The sequence below is a fragment of the Oncorhynchus gorbuscha genome, unplaced genomic scaffold (assembly GCF_021184085.1).
Source record: "Oncorhynchus gorbuscha isolate QuinsamMale2020 ecotype Even-year unplaced genomic scaffold, OgorEven_v1.0 Un_scaffold_2191, whole genome shotgun sequence".
NCBI classification, from domain to species: domain Eukaryota; kingdom Metazoa; phylum Chordata; class Actinopteri; order Salmoniformes; family Salmonidae; genus Oncorhynchus; species Oncorhynchus gorbuscha.
Genome location: NW_025746764.1, coordinates 21,931 through 34,915, shown reverse-complemented (window position 1 = coordinate 34,915; position 12,985 = coordinate 21,931). Strand labels below are relative to the sequence as shown.

The 12,985-nt window shown below is 48.4% G+C and overlaps 1 pseudogene; it reads left to right on the top strand.

The window, feature by feature from the left end:
• Window positions 1–12,736, top strand: part of LOC124025132 — a 47,859-nt pseudogene extending 35,123 nt beyond the window's left edge.
• Window positions 12,737–12,985: the final 249 nt, after the last annotated feature.

The window sequence follows — 12,985 nt, the reverse complement described above, 5'->3', positions numbered from 1 at the left end:
TGATTGAATTTCAGGAAGTGGAGTATGTGAAGGAAGAGGCTAAGATGGTTTACCTGCTGGAGTGTCTACAGAAGACCCCTCCTCCGGTTAGTAACAACCCCTCCTCCTCTGGTTAGTAACAACCCCTCCTCTGGTTAGTAACAACCCCTCCTCTGGTTAGTAACAACCCCTCCTCCTCTGGTTAGTAACAACCCCTCCTCTGGTTAGTAACAACCCCTCCCCCTCTGGTTAGTAACAACCCCTCCTCCTCTGGTTAGTAACAACCCCTCCTCCTCTGGTTAGTAACAACCCCTCCTCCTCTGGTTAGTAACAACCCCTCCTCCTCTGGTTAGTAACAACCCCTCCTCTGGTTAGTAACAACCCCTCCTCCTCTGGTTAGTAACAGCCCCTCCTCTGGTTAGTAACAACCCCTCCTCCGGTTAGTAACAACCCCTCCTCCGGTTAGTAACAACCCCTCCTCCTCTGGTTAGTAACAACCCCTCCTCTGGTTAGTAACAGCCCCTCCTCCGGTTAGTAACAACCCCTCCTCTGGTTAGTAACAACCCCTCCTCTGGTTAGTAACAACCCCTGCTCTGGTTAGTAACAACCCCTGCTCTGGTTAGTAACAACCCCTCCTCTGGTTAGTAACAACCCCTCCTCTGGTTAGTAACAACCCCTCCTCTGGTTAGTAACAACCCCTCCTCTGGTTAGTAACAACCCCTCCTCCTCTGGTTAGTAACAACCCCTCCTCCTCTGGTTAGTAACAACCCCTCCTCCTCTGGTTAGTAACAACCCCTCCTCCTCTGGTTAGTAACAACCCCTCCTCCTCTGGTTAGTAACAGCCCCTCCTCCTCTGGTTAGTAACAACCCCTCCTCTGGTTAGTAACAACCCCTCCTCCTCAGGTTAGTAACAACCCCTCCTCCTCTGGTTAGTAACAACCCCTCCTCCTCCGGTTAGTAACAACCCCTCCTCCTCCGGTTAGTAACAACCCCTCCTCCTCCGGTTAGTAACAGCCCCTCCTCCTCCGGTTAGTAACAGCCCCTCCTCCTCCGGTTAGTAACAGCCCCTCCTCTGGTTAGTAACAACCCCTCCTCTGGTTAGTAACAACCCCTCCTCTGGTTAGTAACAACCCCTCCTCTGGTTAGTAACAACCCTTCCTCCTCTGGTTAGTAACAACCCTTCCTCCTCTGGTTAGTAACAACCCCTCCTCCTCTGGTTAGTAACAACCCCTCCTCCTCTGGTTAGTAACAACCCCTCCTCCTCTGGTTAGTAACAACCCCTCCTCCTCTGGTTAGTAACAACCCCTCCTCCTCTGGTTAGTAACAACCCCTCCTCTGCTGGTTAGTAACAACCCCTCCTCCTCTGGTTAGTAACAACCCCTCCTCCTCTGGTTAGTAACAACCCCTCCTCCTCTGGTTAGTAACAGCCCCTCCTCTGGTTAGTAACAGCCCCTCCTCCGGTTAGTAACAACCCCTCCTCCGGTTAGTAACAGCCCCTCCTCCGGTTAGTAACAGCCCCTCCTCCGGTTAGTAACAGCCCCTCCTCCGGTTAGTAACAACCCCTCCTCTGGTTAGTAACAACCCCTCCTCTGGTTAGTAACAACCCCTCCTCTGGTTAGTAACAACCCCTCTTCTGGTTAGTAACAACCCCTCTTCTGGTTAGTAACAACCCCTCCCCTTCTGGTTAGTAACAACCCCTCCTCCTCTGGTTAGTAACAGCCCCTCCTCTGGTTAGTAACAACCCCTCCTCTGGTTAGTAACAACCCCTCCTCCTCCGGTTAGTAACAACCCCTCCTCCTCCGGTTAGTAACAGCCCCTCCTCCTCCGGTTAGTAACAGCCCCTTCTCTGGTTAGTAACAACCCCTCCTCTGGTTAGTAACAACCCCTCCTCTGGTTAGTAACAACCCCTCCTCTGGTTAGTAACAACCCTTCCTCCTCTGGTTAGTAACAACCCTTCCTCCTCTGGTTGGTAACAACCCCTCCTCCTCTGGTTAGTAACAACCCCTCCTCCTCTGGTTAGTAACAACCCCTCCTCCTCTGGTTAGTAACAACCCCTCCTCCTCTGGTTAGTAACAACCCCTCCTCTTCTGGTTAGTAACAACCCCTCCCCTTCTGGTTAGTAACAACCCCTCCTCCTCTGGTTAGTAACAGCCCCTCCTCTGGTTAGTAACAACCCCTCCTCCGGTTAGTAACAGCCCCTCCTCCGGTTAGTAACAGCCCCTCCTCCGGTTAGTAACAGCCCCTCCTCCGGTTAGTAACAGCCCCTCCTCCGGTTAGTAACAACCCCTCCTCCGGTTAGTAACAACCCCTCCTCCGGTTAGTAACAACCCCTCCTCCGGTTAGTAACAGCCCCTCCTCCGGTTAGTAACAGCCCCTCCTCCGGTTAGTAACAGCCCCTCCTCCGGTTAGTAACAGCCCCTCCTCCGGTTAGTAACAGCCCCTCCTCCGGTTAGTAACAGCCCCTCCTCCGGTTAGTAACAGCCCCTCCTCCGGTTAGTAACAGCCCCTCCTCCGGTTAGTAACAGCCCCTCCTCCGGTTAGTAACAGCCCCTCCTCCGGTTAGTAACAGCCCCTCCTCCGGTTAGTAACAGCCCCTCCTCCGGTTAGTAACAGCCCCTCCTCCGGTTAGTAACAGCCCCTCCTCCGGTTAGTAACAGCCCCTCCTCCGGTTAGTAACAGCCCCTCCTCCGGTTAGTAACAGCCCCTCCTCCGGTTAGTAACAACCCCTCCTCTTCTGGTTAGTAACGACCCCTCCTCTTCTGGTTAGTAATGACCCCTCCCCTCTGGTTAGTAACGACCCCTCCCCCTCTGGTTAGTAACGACCCCTCCCCCTCTGGTTAGTAACGACCCCTCCCCTCTGGTTAGTAACGACCCCTCCCCCTCTGGTTAGTAACGACCCCTCCCCTCTGGTTAGTAACGACCCTCCCCCTCTGGTTAGTAACGACCCCTCCCCTCTGGTTAGTAACGACCCCTCCCCTCTGGTTAGTAACGACCCTCCCCTCTGGTTAGTAACGACCCCTCCCCTCTGGTTAGTAACTGACCCCTCCCCTCTGGTTAGTAACGACCCCTCCCCCTCTGGTTAGTAACGACCCCTCCCCCTCTGGTTAGTAACGACCCCTCCTCCTCTGGTTAGTAACGACCCCTCCTCCTCTGGTTAGTAACGACCCCTCCTCCTCTGGTTAGTAACGACCCCTCCTCCTCTGGTTAGTAACGACCCCTCCTCCTCTGGTTAGTAACGACCCCTCATCCTCTGGTTAGTAACGACCCCTCATCCTCTGGTTAGTAACGACCCCTCATCCTCTGGTTAGTAACGACCCCTCATCCTCTGGTTAGTAACGACCCCTCATCCTCTGGTTAGTAACGACCCCTCATCCTCTGGTTAGTAACGACCCCTCATCCTCTGGTTAGTAACGACCCCTCCTCCGGTTAGCAACGACCCCTCCTCCGGTTAGTAACGACCCCTCATCCTCCGGTTAGTAACGACCCCTCCTCTGGTTAGTAACAACCCCTCCTCCGGTTAGTGTTGTTGTGTGTTTAATCAGATGGTAAGATGGTAGTGTTGTTGTGTGTTTAATCAGATGGTAAGATGGTAGTGTTGTTGTGTGTTTAATCAGATGGTTAGATGGTAGTGTTGTTGTGTGTTTAATCAGATGGTAGTGTTGTTGTGTGTTTAATCAGATGGTAAGATGGTAGTGTTGTTGTGTGTTTAATCAGATGGTAAGATGGTAGTGTTGTTGTGTGTTTAATCAGATGGTAAGATGGTAGTGTTGTTGTGTGTTTAATCAGATGGTAGTGTTGTTGTGTGTTTAATCAGATGGTAGTGTTGTTGTGTGTTTAATCAGATGGTAGTGTTGTTGTGTGTTTAATCAGATGGTAGTGTTGTTGTGTGTTTAATCAGATGGTAAGATGGTAGTGTTGTTGTGTGTTTAATCAGATGGTAGTGTTGTTGTGTGTTTAATCAGATGGTAGTGTTGTTGTGTGTTTCATCAGATGGTAAGTTGGTAGTGTTGTTGTGTGTTTCATCAGATGGTAGTGTTGTTGTGTGTTTAATCAGATGGTAGTGTTGCTGTGTGTTTAATCAGATGGTAAGATGGTAGTGTTGTTGTGTGTTTAATCAGATGGTAAGATGGTAGTGTTGTTGTGTGTTTAATCAGATGGTTAGATGGTAGTGTTGTTGTGTGTTTCATCAGATGGTAAGTTGGTAGTGTTGTTGTGTGTTTAATCAGATGGTAAGATGGTAGTGTTGTTGTGTGTTTAATCAGATGGTAAGATGGTAGTGTTGTTGTGTGTTTAATCAGATGGTAAGATGGTAGTGTTGTTGTGTGTTTAATCAGATGGTAAGATGGTAGTGTTGTTGTGTGTTTCATCAGATGGTTAGATGGTAGTGTTGTTGTGTGTTTAATCAGATGGTAGTGTTGTTGTGTGTTTAATCAGATGGTAGTGTTGTTGTGTGTTTAATCAGATGGTAAGATGGTAGTGTTGTTGTGTGTTTAATCAGATGGTAGTGTTGTTGTGTGTTTAATCAGATGGTAGTGTTGTTGTGTGTTTCATCAGATGGTTAGATGGTAGTGTTGTTGTGTGTTTCATCAGATGGTTAGATGGTAGTGTTGTTGTGTGTTTAATCAGATGGTAGTGTTGTTGTGTGTTTAATCAGATGGTAGTGTTGTTGTGTGTTTAATCAGATGGTAGTGTTGTTGTGTGTTTAATCAGATGGTAGTGTTGTTGTGTGTTTAATCAGATGGTAGTGTTGTTGTGTGTTTAATCAGATGGTAGTGTTGTTGTGTGTTTAATCAGATGGTAATGTTGTTCTCTGTCACCCAGGTGTTGATGTTTGCTGAGAAGAAAGCAGACGTGGACGCCATTCATGAATATCTCCTGCTGAAAGGAGTGGAGGCTGTGGCTATCCACGGAGGAAAAGGTAAGATCACTAACCCCCCCCTGCTAAAAGGAGTGGAGGCTGTGGCTATCCACGGAGGAAAAGGTAAGATCACTAACCCCCTGCTAAAAGGAGTGGAGGCTGTGGCTATCCACGGAGGAAAAGGTAAGATCACTAACCCCCCTTAGTTTTCCTACCTGCTGAAAGGAGTGGAGGCTGTGGCTATCCACGGAGGAAAAGGTAAGATCACTAACCCCCCTTGCTAAAAGGAGTGGAGGCTGTGGCTATCCACGGAGGAAAAGGTAAGATCACTAACCCCCCTGCTAAAAGGAGTGGAGGCTGTGGCTATCCACGGAGGAAAAGGTAAGATCACTAACCCCCCCCTTAGTTTTCCTACCTGCTGAAAGGAGTGGAGGCTGTGGCTATCCACGGAGGAAAAGGTAAGATCACTAACCCCCTTGCTAAAAGGAGTGGAGGCTGTGGCTATCCACGGAGGAAAAGGTAAGATCACTAACCCCCTGCTAAAAGGAGTGGAGGCTGTGGCTATCCACGGAGGAAAAGGTAAGATCACTAACCCCCCCCTTAGTTTTCCTACCTCAACCACCCTGCCCTTAACATGTGCCCTAGTGCTGAAAGGAGTGGAGGAAATGGTAAGATTAAAACCCTTCTCTTCCTTCTGGGACTACCTAAATAGGGCTATTTCATTCCCACTCTGTGTTTCCAGACCAGGAGGAGCGTACCAAGTCCATCGAGGCCTTTAACTTCTTGCGTCGAGCCGATCCGGAAACTAGCATTGAGCATATTTGCATTTAGAGTTAGCATCACCAGGCAACACCTGCTGGTGCTACCTAAATAGGGCTATTTCATTCCCACTATGTGTTTCCAGACCAGGAGGAGCGTACCAAGTCCATTGAGGCCTTTAACTTCTTCTTTCATTTAGCATTTAGCGTTAGCATTTAGCATTAGCATTTAGCGTTAGCATCACCAGGCAACACCTGCTGGGACTACCTAAATAGGGGTGCTATTTCATTCCCACTCTGCTATGTGTTTCCAGACCAGGAGGAGCGTACCAAGGCCATCGAGGCCTTTAAGGAAGGAAGAAGGATGTGTTGGTGGCTACTGATGTCGCGTCTAAAGGTCTGGACTTCCTGCTATACAGCACGTGGTCAACTATGATATGCCAGAGGAGATAGAGAACTATGGTAAGACTTTACATCTAATGTAGTAATAATAATAATAATAATAATATATGCCATTTAGCAGACGCTTTTATCCAAAGCGACTTACAGTCATGTGTGCATACATTCTACGTATGGGTGGTCCCGGAATCGAACCCACTACCCTGGCGTTACAAGCGCCATGCTCTACCAACTGAGCTACAGAAGGGACCACATCTCAATTAATCAACTTTACATTTTGGTCATTTAGCAGAACAATCTTATCCAGAGCAATTTACAGTCAGAAATGAATCAATCAATATGATTTGATCAAAGCCCCTTTTCATCAGCAGTTACCACAATGTGCTTCAGAGTAACCTGGCCTAGAGGGAGAGTAACCTGGCCTAGAGGGAGAGTAACCTGGCCTAGAGGGAGAGTAACCTGGCCTAGAGGGAGAGTAACCTGGCCTAGAGGGAGAGTAACCTGGCCTAGAGGGAGAGTAACCTGGCCTAGAGGGAGAGTAACCTGGCCTAGAGGGAGAGTAACCTGGCCTAGAGGGAGAGTAACCTGGCCTAGAGGGAGAGTAACCTGGCCTAGAGGGAGAGTAACCTGGCCTAGAGGGAGAGTAACCTGGCCTAGAGGGAGAGTAACCTGGCCTAGAGGGAGAGTAACCTGGTCTAGAGAGAGAGTAACCTGGCCTAGAGGGAGAGTAGCCTAGAGGGAGAGTAACCTGGCCTAGAGAGAGTAACCTGGTCTAGAGAGAATTAACCTGGCCTAGAGAGAGAGTAACTTGGTCTAGAGAGAGAGTAACCTGGTCTAGAGAGAGAGTAACCTGGCCTAGAGAGAGTAACCTGGCCTAGAGAGAGTAACCTGGTCTAGAGAGAGAGAGTAACCTGGTCTAGAGAGAGAGTAACCTGGTCTAGAGAGAGAGTAACCTGGCCTAGAGAGAGAGAGTAACCTGGCCTAGAGAGAGTAACCTGGCCTAGAGAGAGAGTAACCTGGCCTAGAGAGAGAGTAACCTGGCCTAGAGAGAGAGTAACCTGGTCTAGAGAGAGAGTAACCTGGTCTAGAGAGAGTAACCTGGTCTAGAGAGAGAGTAACCTGGTCTAGAGAGAGAGTAACCTGGCCTAGAGAGAGGGTAACCTGGCCTAGAGAGAGGGTAACCTGGCCTAGAGTGAGGGTAACCTGGCCTAGAGTGAGGGTAACCTTGCCTAGAGTGAGGGTAACCTGGCCTAGAGAGAGGGTAACCTGGCCTAGAGAGAGGTAACCTGGCCTAGAGAGAGGGTAACCTGGCCTAGAGAGAGGGTAACCTGGCCTAGAGAGAGGGTAACCTGGCCTAGAGAGAGGGTAACCTGGCCTAGAGAGAGGGTAACCTGGCCTAGAGAGAGGGTAACCTGGCCGAGAGAGAGGGTAACCTGGCCGAGAGAGGGTACCCTGGCCGAGAGAGAGGGTAACCTGGCCGAGAGAGAGAGTAACCTGGCCGAGAGAGGAGAGTAACCTGGCCTAGAGAGGAGAATATCCTGGCCTAGAGGGAGAGTAACCTGGCCTAGAGGGAGAGTAACCTGGCCTAGAGGGAGAGTAACCTGGCCTAGAGGGAGAGTAACCTGGCCTAGAGGGAGAGTAACCTGGCCTAGAGGGAGAGTAACCTGGCCTAGAGGGAGAGTAACCTGGCCTAGAGGGAGAGTAACCTGGCCTAGAGGGAGAGTAACCTGGCCTAGAGGGAGAGTAACCTGGCCTAGAGGGAGAGTAACCTGGCCTAGAGGGAGAGTAACCTGGCCTAGAGGGAGAGTAACCTGGCCTAGAGGAGAGTAACCTGGCCTAGAGGGAGAGTAACCTGGCCTAGAGGGAGAGTAACCTGGCCTAGAGGGAGAGTAACCTGGCCTAGAGGAGAGTAACCTGGCCTAGAGGGAGAGTAACCTGGCCTAGAGGAGAGTAACCTGGCCTAGAGGGAGAGTAACCTGGCCTAGAGGGAGAGTAACCTGGCCTAGAGGGAGAGTAACCTGGCCTAGAGGGAGAGTAACCTGGCCTAGAGGGAGAGTAACCTGGCCTAGAGGGAGAGTAACCTGGCCTAGAGGGAGAGTAACCTGGCCTAGAGGGAGAGTGACCTGGCCTAGAGAGAGAGTAACCTGGTCTAGAGAGAGTAACCTGGCCTAGAGAGAGAGTAACCTGGCCTAGAGAGAGAGTAACCTGGCCTAGAGAGAGAGAGTAACCTGGCCTAGAGAGAGAGAGTAACCTGGCCTAGAGAGAGAGTAACCTGGCCTAGAGAGAGAGTAACCTGGCCTAGAGAGAAAGTAACCTGGCCTAGAGAGAGAGTAACCTGGTCTAGAGAGAGAGTAACCTGGTCTAGAGAGAGAGTAACCTGGCCTAGAGAGAGGGTAACCTGGCCTAGAGTGAGGGTAACCTGGCCTAGAGTGAGGGTAACCTGGCCTAGAGTGAGGGTAACCTGGCCTAGAGTGAGGGTAACCTGGCCTAGAGTGAGGGTAACCTGGCCTAGAGAGAGGGTAACCTGGCCGAGAGAGAGGGTAACCTGGCCGAGAGAGAGGGTAACCTGGCCGAGAGAGGGAGAGTAACCTGGCCTAGAGAGGGAAACTATCCTGGCCTAGAGAGAGAGTAACCTGGCCTAGAGGGAGAGTAACCTGGCCTAGAGGGAGAGTAACCTGGCCTAGAGGGAGAGTAACCTGGCCTAGAGGGAGAGAAACCTGGCCTAGAGGGAGAGTAACCTGGCCTAGAGGGAGAGTAACCTGGCCTAGAGAGAGAGTAACCTGGCCTAGAGAGAGAGTAACCTGGTCTAGAGAGAGAGTAACCTGGTCTAGAGAGAGAGTAACCTGGCCTAGAGAGAGAGTAACCTGGCCTAGAGAGAGAGTAACCTGGCCTAGAGAGAGAGTAACCTGGCCTAGAGAGAGAGTAACCTGGCCTAGAGAGAGAGTAACCTGGCCTAGAGAGAGAGTAACCTGGCCTAGAGTAACCTGGGCTAGAGTAACCTGGCCTAGAGTAACCTGGCCTAGAGGGAGAGTAACCTGGCCTAGAGAGAGTAACCTGGCCTAGAGAGAGTAACCTGGTCTAGAGAGAGAGTAACCTGGTCTAGAGAGAGAGTAACCTGGTCTAGAGAGAGAGTAACCTGGCCTAGAGAAACCTGGCCTAGAGAGAGTAACCTGGCCTAGAGAGAGAGTAACCTGGCCTAGAGAGAGAGAGTAACCTGGCCTAGAGAGAGAGTAACCTGGCCTAGAGAGAGAGTAACCTGGCCTAGAGAGAATTAACCTGGCCTAGAGAGAAGTAACCTGGCCTAGAGGGAGAGTAACCTGGCCTAGAGGGAGAGTAACCTGGCCTAGAGGGAGAGTAACCTGGCCTAGAGGGAGAGCAACCTGGCCTAGAGGGAGAGCAACCTGGCCTAGAGGAGAGCAACCTGGCCTAGAGGGAGAGCAACCTGGCCTAGAGGGAGAGCAACCTGGCCTAGAGGGAGAGCAACCTGGCCTAGAGAGAGAGGGGTAACCTGGCCTAGAGAGAGAGGGTAACCTGGCCTAGAGAGAGAGAGGGTAACCTGGCCTAGAGAGAGAGTACATGTTACCCCGTTTCTTCTCATGTTAATCTGCTCATATCTCCCCTCAAGTGCACGTTATTGGTACCCCTAAATCTCATGTATTCCCTCTCTATAATCAGACTCATCCACCGACTGACTGAAAAAACAGTGTTGTTGTTGTGTGTTCCAGTCCACAGGATTGGTCGAACCGGTCGATCAGGGAAGACTGGGATCGCCACCACTTTCATCAACAAAGGCTGTGGTAAGAAACAGGCCACCGCCTGATTCCTCAACATTTAGCCATCATGTTGGTTTCTATATCACGTTCTGGGGTCTGTATCCATGAACCATGTTCTGGGGTCTGTATCCATGAACCATGTTCTGGGGTCTGTATCCATGAACCATGTTCTGGGGTCTGTATCCATGGCTGTTGAACCATGTTCTGGGGTCTGTCTGTGTCCATGGCTGTTGAACCATGTTCTGGGGTCTGTATCCATGAACCATGTTCTGGGGTCTGTGTCCATGAACCATGTTCTGGGGTCTGTATCCATGGCTGTTGTATCAGATGCCCATTAAAACAGATCTGTAGAGAACACACCTGTCTAATGCTCTGGGTTGTAATTCCATTAAGATACTTAATTAACAGAAAATGTTTTTTTTTTAAACACAATAATTTGCAACAGAAAATAAAACTGATGTTTGGATAAGTCCAGGTAGTTCCTCGCTATTGCAGTCCTTTTATTTTGGTTCTTATTGTTCACAACCCTGACATCTCCCTGTAGATGAGTCGGTGCTGATGGATCTGAAGGCCCTGCTGATAGAAGCCAAGCAAAAGGTTCCCCCTGTTCTACAGGTCCTACAGACAGGAGACGAGACCATGCTGGATATCGGAGGTAACGCGTACTATCCTGGTTTCGTTCTGCTACTTACTCTCCCTCCTTCCTTTCTCTCGCTCTCTCTCTCTCTCTCTCTCTCTCTCTCTCTCTATATATATATATATATATATATATATATATATATATATATATATATATATGCACATATATACAGTTGAAGGCAGAAGTCTACATACACCTTTGCCAAATACATTTAAACTCAGTTTTTCACAATTCCTTACTTTTAATCCTAGTAAAATCGCCTGTTTTAGGTCAGTTTGGATCACCACTTTATTTTAAGAATGTGAAATGTCAGAATAATAGTTGAGAGAATTATTTATTTCAGCTTTTATTTCTTTCATCACATTCCCAGTGGGTCAGAAGTTTACATACAGTCAATTAGTATTTGGTCGCATTGACTTTAAATTGATTAACTTGGGTCAAACGTTTCGGGTAGCCTTCCACAAGCTTCCCATAAGTTGCGTGAATTTTGGCCCATTCCTCCTGACAGAGCTGGTGTAACTGAGTCAGGTTTGTAGCCCTCCTGACAGAGCTGGTGTAACTGAGTCAGGTTTGTAGGCCTCCTTGCTCGATCATGCTTTGTCAGTTCTGCCCACAAATCTTCTATAGGATTGAGGTCAGGGCTTTGTGATGGCCACTCCAATACCTTGACTTTGTTGTCCTTAAGCCATTTTGCCACAACTTTGGATGTTTGCTTGGGGTCATTGTCCATTTGGAAGACCCATTTACGTCCAAGCTTTAACTTCCTGATTGATGTCTTGAGATGTTGCTTCAATATATCCACATAATGTTCCTACCTCATGATGCCATCTATTTTGTGAAGTGCACCAATCCCTCCTGCAGCAAAGCACCTCCACAACATGATGCTGCCACCCCCGTGCTTCACGGTTGGGATGCTGTTCTTAGGCTTGCAAGCCTCCCCCTTTTTCCTCCAAACATAACGATGGTCATTATGGCCAAACAGTTCTATTGTTGTTTCATCAGACCAGAGGACATTTCTCCAAAAAGTACAATCTTTGTCCCCATGTTCAGTTGCAAACCGTAGTCTGGCTTTTTGATGGCGGTTTTAGAGCAGTGGCTTCTTCCTTGCTGAACGGCCTTTCAGGTTATGTTGATATAGGACTTGTTTCACTGTGGATACTTTTGTACCTGTTTCCTCCAGCATCTTCACAAGGTCCTTTGCTGTTGTTCTGTGATTGATTTGCACTTTTCGCACCAAAGTATGTTCATCTCTAGGAGACAGAACGCGTCTCCTTCCTGAGCGGTATGACGGCTGCGTGGTCCCATGGTGTTTATACTTGCATACTATTGCTTGTACAGTTGAACGTGGAACCTTCAGGTGTTTGGAAATTGCTCCGAAGGATGAACCAGACTTGTGGCGGTCTACAATTTTTTGTTCTGAGGTCTTGGCTGATTTCTTTTGATTCTCCCATGATGTCAAGCAAAGGCAGAGGCACTGAGTTTGAAATACATCCACAGGTACACCTCTAATTGACTCAAATGATGTCAATTAACCTATCAGAAGCTTCTAAAGCCATGACATCATTTTCTGGAATTTTCCAAGCTGTTTAAAGGCACATTCCACTTTGTGTATGAAAACTTCTGACCCACTGGAATTGTGATCCAGTGAATTATAAGGGAAATAATCTGTCTGTAAACAATTGATGGTGAAATGACTTGTGTCGTGCACAAAGTAGATGTCCTAACCGACTTGCCAAAACTATAGTTTGTTAACAAGAAATGTGTGGAGTGGTTGAAAAACGAGTTTTAATGACTCCAACCTCAGTGGATGTGAACTTCCCAACTTCAACTGTTTGTGTTTCTCTTTCTGTTCATATATTTCTATCTGCTGCTTCTCTGTCACTCATTTCTCCGTTTCTATTCACAGAAGTTACTATTTAAAATGAAAAGCGTATTGCTTGTAACTATGATTTTAGTAGCCCAGATGTCTGCCATCTCTTGGTTCCTCCGCCATTCTAACCTTCCTGCTGTCTTTCTTGCTACTGTTCCCCAGGAGAGAGAGGCTGTACATTCTGCGGTGGTCTTGGTCATCGTATCACAGACTGTCCCAAACTGGAAGCCATGCAGACCAAACAGGTCACCAATATCGGACGGAAAGACTACCTGGCACACAGCTCCATGGACTTCTGAATGTACAACACTGAATACTGTCACCTACTTAATGCTGTGCCTGGTTTGTTTTGCCAGGTACAATGGGGACCAATTGGGATTGTCCCGAAGTGCATGTCAAATATTATTAGACGTAACATTTTGACCCAGCAGGTTGCTATACATGGTTGTCATGGCCTCGTTTCTCAGAGAATTGAGGAAGTAACATGTATTTGTCTTGTCTCTGGGGCTGATAAGATAAAGACAGAATCGCTCTGTATGTATAAAAGGTTGAACTATTTTTTTGTGCAACTCTCTTGATTTCTCTTTATCTGTTTTGTATTATAAATGTAATTTTACGTTTCTCTGCAACGTTAATAAATCAATTTTACGATCCACATCAGACTTTCATACTAGAAGTCGTTTTAATGGACGGTGGAAAGATTTAGTA